Genomic DNA, 6,372 nt, shown 5'->3' with positions numbered 1-6,372 from the left:
CAGGAGGTAGCCATCAATCGGGTGTATCCTGAGGGATCAGTATTGAGACTACGGAACCGTGGATTCGGTGTGACTGGTGAAGAGTTTGGTAATCGCCGCAGCTCGGTACGGTGAGCGACGCCGGAGTGTATCGGGATTACAGAGGTTAGCTGCCGTTTGGACGAGACGGACTTCGTCGCGGGGCTAGTGCATTAATACTACGAAATACGACTGGGGTACGTCGTGTACGTATCGTGAGCAGAGTGCGCCGTCACGTTAGACGAGGAGGGTGGCAGCCTGCGTCTACGAAGGTGACCAGCGACGAGAGAAGCATCGGAGGTGCAGTAGAGACTGTGTTCTTTTAGAAGACTACATTCGTCTACGTTCGGGGCTGTGAAAGAATACAGACGAACGCACCGGAAAAGACCAGAATGGCTGAGTTCTGGGGAAAAGGAATTGAACTGGGACTAAAAGGCAAGCAGTTGACGGAGTTCGTCGAGTCCCAGACACGACTGCTGGCGCAGCGTGAAGAAAGACAAGCGCAGCGTGAGCGAGAAGAAAAAGAAAGACAAGCGCAGCGTGAGCGTGAAGAAAGACAAGCGCAGCGTGAAGATAAAGAAAGACAAGCGCAGCGTGAGCATGAAGAAAGAGAAGCGCAGCGTGAAGAAAGACAAGCGCAGCGTGAAGAAAAGCAAATTGAGCTGAAACGCTTAGAGCTCCAGATAAAAATGGAGAGGAAGCGCTTAGAGCTTCAGACAGAAATGGTGCGTGTTCAAAATGAGCAAGCGGCACCACGCCAAAGAGATAACCAGCAGCAAATGCTACACAGGGCACCGAAACTTCCAGCATTCGCTGACGGGAAGGACCAGATCGACTGCTACCTTGCAAGATTCGAGAGGTTCGCCGAGAGTGCTAGATGGCAGCGCGACGACTGGGCGATTCAACTCAGCGCACATTTGACTGGGGCAGCACTTGAGGTCTACACTAGACTTTCAAATGATGACGCCAGAGACTATGATGTACTGAAGGAAGCTCTGTTGCGTTGCTACAACTTCACTGAAAGGGGCTACCGTCAACGCTTCCGCGAATGCCAGCCATTGTCTGGAGAGACACCGAGCCAGTTTGTGGAGCGCCTGTCGTCATACCTGCAGAAGTGGGTGGAGTTATCAGGTGAAGAGCAGTCATACGAGAGTCTGCGGGACTTGATCGTGAAGGAGCAGTTCCTTAATGCCTGCCCGAAGGACCTGGCGACCCGCTTGGAAGAGCAAAAACTGCGGGGCTTGAAGGACATTACTGATGCTGCTGAGCGTTATCTCATTGCTCATGGAAGGACCCTGGGGACGTCAAAGTCAACGAAATCTTTCCAGAAGGGAACCAGGGAAACCAACCTGCCAAGGGACAAACTGAGTCCGCACCATCATCCAATGAAGGGCAGAACATAACGTGTTTCCATTGCAATGCCAAGGGTCACCGAGTCGCCAACTGTCCCCAAAAGAAAAATAACGGACATGTCAATGACAAAGCGCAAGAACATCGACGGAGATATTACGACAACAAGAGGCAAACGAGTGGCTCGAACCAACAAGTATGTGCGAGCAGCGTCATACTACCAAGGGCTGCCGAGCAAGTGGATACACCATCGGACGTGGAAGAATGTCTATCTGATGGCCAGCTTCTACTCGCTAATGGCAAGTCAATCTCTGTCGTCGCCAGCGCAGCTGTGTCAGTGTCGAACATGCCCGTGTCGAAGGGATTTGTTGAGAAGCAGGAAGTGACTGTTCTCAGAGATTCGGGCTGCAATGGAGTCATTGTCAAAGAGGATCTGGTGCCAACAGAGAAGTTCACTGGTGACTTCAAGTGGACGCTCATGGCTGACAGCAAATGCGTGAGGGCACCAGTGGCAAAGATCCAGATAGATACTCCATACTTCACCGGAGAAGTTGAGGCCGTCTGCCTGAAGAAGCCCTTGTACGATCTATTAATTGGGAACATTGGGGGTGCGAGACGTCCTGATGACCCTGATTTCAAATGGAGAATGGGCTCAGCTCAGCCTGCTGCTGAGGAGGAAGACCCACTGCCATTCGCGAATGAAGATGTCAGCGAACTGTTACGAGATGACAGAGCAACTGTGCATCGCCACGACCAGCCGCAGGTTGTAAGCGCTGTGACGACCAGAGCCCAGGCGAAGAAGGACAAAACAACTACGCCACTCAGGGTCACCAACAGTTCTGCAACTGCTGTCGTGGACAGGGATCAGCTGATTCAGCTACAGGAAGCTGATTCGACCTTAACAAAGTACAGGAGTCGTCTTGTCAAGGAGATGACTAAGGGCGAAGGCACTGTGCAATTTGAAGTGAAGGCCAAGATTCTGTACAGAGTGTTCCAGCACGCGAGAGTCAACGGTGGGAAGCCATTACGTCAAGTTCTGGTGCCTCAACCACTTAGGCGCCAGGTGATGGAGGTGGCCCACGACTCTATTATGGGAGGTCACCTGGGGGTCAAGAAGACATCGGACAGAATCCAGGCTGCGTTTTACTGGCCAGGTCTGCATGCAGATGTGACTCGATTCTGCCGATCGTGCGATATTTGCCAGAAAACCATACCTCGAGGAAGGGTCCCGAAAGTGCCGTTGCAGAAGATGCCTTTGATCGACCGACCTTTCAAGAGGGTGGCCATTGACCTCATCGGCGAGATCAAACCGCCGAGTGAAGCGGGTCATCGTTGGGTACTGACCCTGGTAGACTATGCAACCAGGTACCCAGAAGCCGTGCCTCTGAAGAAAATTGACACCGAGACTGTTGCCGAGGCACTTGTGGACATTTTCAGCAGAATTGGGGTTCCTGAAGAGATCCTCACAGACCTGGGGACACAGTTTGTCTCTGAATGCATGGAAGAGGTCAACAGGCTGCTGAGCATTCGTCACTTGACTACGACACCCTATCACCCGATGTGCAATGGGCTGGTCGAAAAATTCAATGCGACGCTGAAGTCCACGCTGAAGAAACTATGCAGTGAGCAGCCAAGGCAGTGGCATCGCTACATCAATGCCTTGCTATTTGCATACAGGGAGGTGCCACAAGAGTCCACTGGATTCTCCCCGTTCGAGCTGATGTACGGGCGGACCGTGAGAGGCCCGATGCAAATACTAAAGGAATTGTGGACGAAAGATGTGGACACACCTGAAGTGAAGAACAGTTACCAGTACGTGTTTGAGTTGCGAGAGAAACTGGAGGAGACTCTCGAGATTGCGAGAGAAAACTTGAGAAAGTCTCAGGATAGCGGAAAGCACTACTACGACCGCAAAGCCGTAAACAGGAAGTTTACACCAGGTAACAAAGTGCTGATACTGCTTCCCACTGATCACAACAAACTACTGATGCAGTGGAAAGGCCCATACGAGGTTGAGGCCGTGGTAGGGATCAACGACTACAAGGTGAATGTCGGCAAGAAGTCCAAGATCTACCACGCTAACCTCCTGAAACTGTATGTGGAGAGACCTCCGGAAGCAGTACAGGTCGCAGCAAGTGTGGAAGAACCAGCCGAACTAGACGAGTTCGATGGTGAGGAACTACTGGAGTTGGGAGACCTCCACAAGAAAGAGGGAGTGGATGACGTCAAGTTAGGACCTGACCTGACAGAAGATCAGCAGAAGGAGCTGCATGATTTTATGGGCGACTTCACCCATAGGTTCTCTGATGTTCCAGGCTCTACGTCCTTGGTCGAACATGAAGTCCACCTTACATCTGACGTTCCTGTTCGCTCAAAACCATACCCTATCCCGTTTCAGGCTCGGGAATCCTTGAAGAAGGACATCGACAACATGTTGAAGATGGGGGTCATCCGTGAGTCATCATCCCCTTACTCATCTCCCGTTGTTGTTGTCAAGAAGAAAGACGGCACAAACAGGGTATGCATTGACTTCAGGAAAGTCAATAAGATCACCGTGTTTGACCCTGAACCAATGCCGACGGCAACTGATCTGTTCCGACGGTTGACTGGCAGTAAGATCTTCTCAAAGATCGATCTCAGCAAGGGATATTGGCAGATTCCTGTGCGCGAAGAGGACATACCAAAGACCGCCTTTGCAACTCCAGACGGAACGTATGAGTGCCTGCGGATGCCTTTTGGCATGGTGAACAGTGGTGCTACCCTGAAGAGGGGAATGCGAAAAATGCTCAAAGGAATGAAGAATGTTGTGTACTACTGGGATGATCTGCTAGTCCACACGGAGACCTTTGCGGAGCATCTGGAGACTTTGAGGGAACTGTTTTCCCGCCTGACAAAAGCTAATCTGACCGTGAGACCCAGCAAGTGCATTTTGGGGACCGACAACGTGTACTTCATAGGTCATTCACTGAAGGAAGGTCAAAAGGGGCTTTTGTTGGAAAACGTCACCAAGATCCTCAATGCGCCACGTCCTGAAACCAAGAAGCAGGTGCGATCCTTCCTTGGATTGGCTGGGTACTACAGAGAGTTCATTCCAAACTTCGCCGCCATAACGGCGCCTTTGTCGGACATGACCCGAAAAGGATGCCCCAACCGAATACTCTGGGGACCAGCTCAGGAGAAGGCATATCAGACTGTGCGCGACCTGATGTCACGAGACCCGGTGCTACGCCTTCCTGATACTGCCAAAGAGTTCATCTTGCGTACAGACGCATCGGACGAAGGGATCGGCGCCATGCTGATGCAAGAACATGGAGGTAAACCGTTTCCGGTCAGCTATGCCAGCAAGAAGCTGTCAGGAGCCGAGAAGAACTACTCGACCATGGAGAAAGAGTGTTTAGCCATCGTGTGGGGAATCAAGAAATTTGAACTCTACCTCCAAGGGGTGAAATTCGTGCTTCAGACTGATCACAAACCCCTCACCTACCTGAACTCTGCAAAGTTTGTAAATAATCGTATCATGAGGTGGGTGATGTACTTGCAGAACTTTGATATGCGAGTGGAATCGATCAAGGGTTCAGACAATGTTGGAGCAGATTTTCTCAGCCGAGTATGTGAGTAAAACTGTGTTCATTCTCCAACAGACTAATGTACATACCTGGATTTCAATCTGTTATGTATACATAATATGTGTCCAGGTAGCGTTTCAATGATTGAAAGAAATTAGGTAAATTTCTTCTGGTGTTGGGGGTAATGTTAGGAAACGCTACCGTTGCTGAGCTTTGGTTCAGTTTTGTGTGTTGCATGTGGTTGACTTATTTGTACTTTGTGGGAAAGTACCGATATTATATTTTGTAAACACAATATTTATGCTTGGATGAGAATGCAGGTGAACTTTCTAGTCCTGTCAAAACAAGTTGTTTACCATGCTGTTTTAGTCGTGAGTTCGTGGCGTTCGTTCGGATTAAGTGTGTCGGCGCTTTTGATGTACGTCATAAGAGAATGTCGCTAGTTTAGTCCATGCACGGCTCGTATAATGTAGTTGTATCATGTTCGGTCTGGAATATTCTCGAGATTGAGTATTTACTATATATGCCAGCGCGATTTGAATGTTTAAAAAGCTTCTATTTGAGTTCTGCTACGTTGTGCAGTTGTATGTATTGAATGCTGAATAAATCCTCGAACTCAATTTGACGAGTTGTTTTCTGTTGCTGCGAAGACGGGCGACGTAGAATAAAAGAACACAACTATACGACGTTTGAGAACTTGTGGCAATCTCAAGTGTCGTGTAACACATGTTTAATGACAAAGAAGATAGGAAGTACGCAGAGCCTTCTTTAGTGCATGTTAAAACCCCACCCCTCTTGTGCCAAAGGTCCCATATACACGGGGGATAACCTGTCAAAGGCCGAACAGAAGCCGAAGGCCGCTCATGACACGTGTGAAGGCAAGTTTTGTCTGTTTTCTAGGTATTGTTTGATTTATGTCGGGATTTAAGGTAAGCTACTGATTCAGCGATGACTAAATTTGTTTCTCGATGCATAAAAAGTCAGGGAGCGATTGATATTTGCCCGTAAATAGCCTTCAAAGCTGAAAATGTCCGCGATCGAGCACCGGAAATGGCTGTTCGATGGGTTTTGCAAGTAGAAATGTGCTTTATGGTCCATATATATATATATTATTGGACCATGTAAGATTGGGTCACGCATGGTCCAATCTTACATGGTCCAACCTTACATGGTCCAACCTTACATGGTCTAACCTCACATGGTCCAATCTTACAGGGTCCATATATATATTATTAGACCATGTAAGATTGGACCATGTAAGATTGGACCATGTAAGATTGACCATGTAAGGTTGGACCATGTAAGGTTGGACCATGTAAGGTTGGACCATGTAAGATTGGACCATGTAAGATTGGACCATGCAAGATTGGACCATGTAAGGTTGGACCATGTAAGATTGGACCATGTAAGATTGGACCATGTAAGATTGGACCATGTA

This window comes from Littorina saxatilis, linkage group LG8 (assembly GCF_037325665.1).
Source record: "Littorina saxatilis isolate snail1 linkage group LG8, US_GU_Lsax_2.0, whole genome shotgun sequence".
Lineage (NCBI taxonomy): Eukaryota > Metazoa > Mollusca > Gastropoda > Littorinimorpha > Littorinidae > Littorina > Littorina saxatilis.
The sequence above is the reverse complement of the archived record's forward strand: the minus strand, read 5'-3'. Positions refer to the sequence as shown.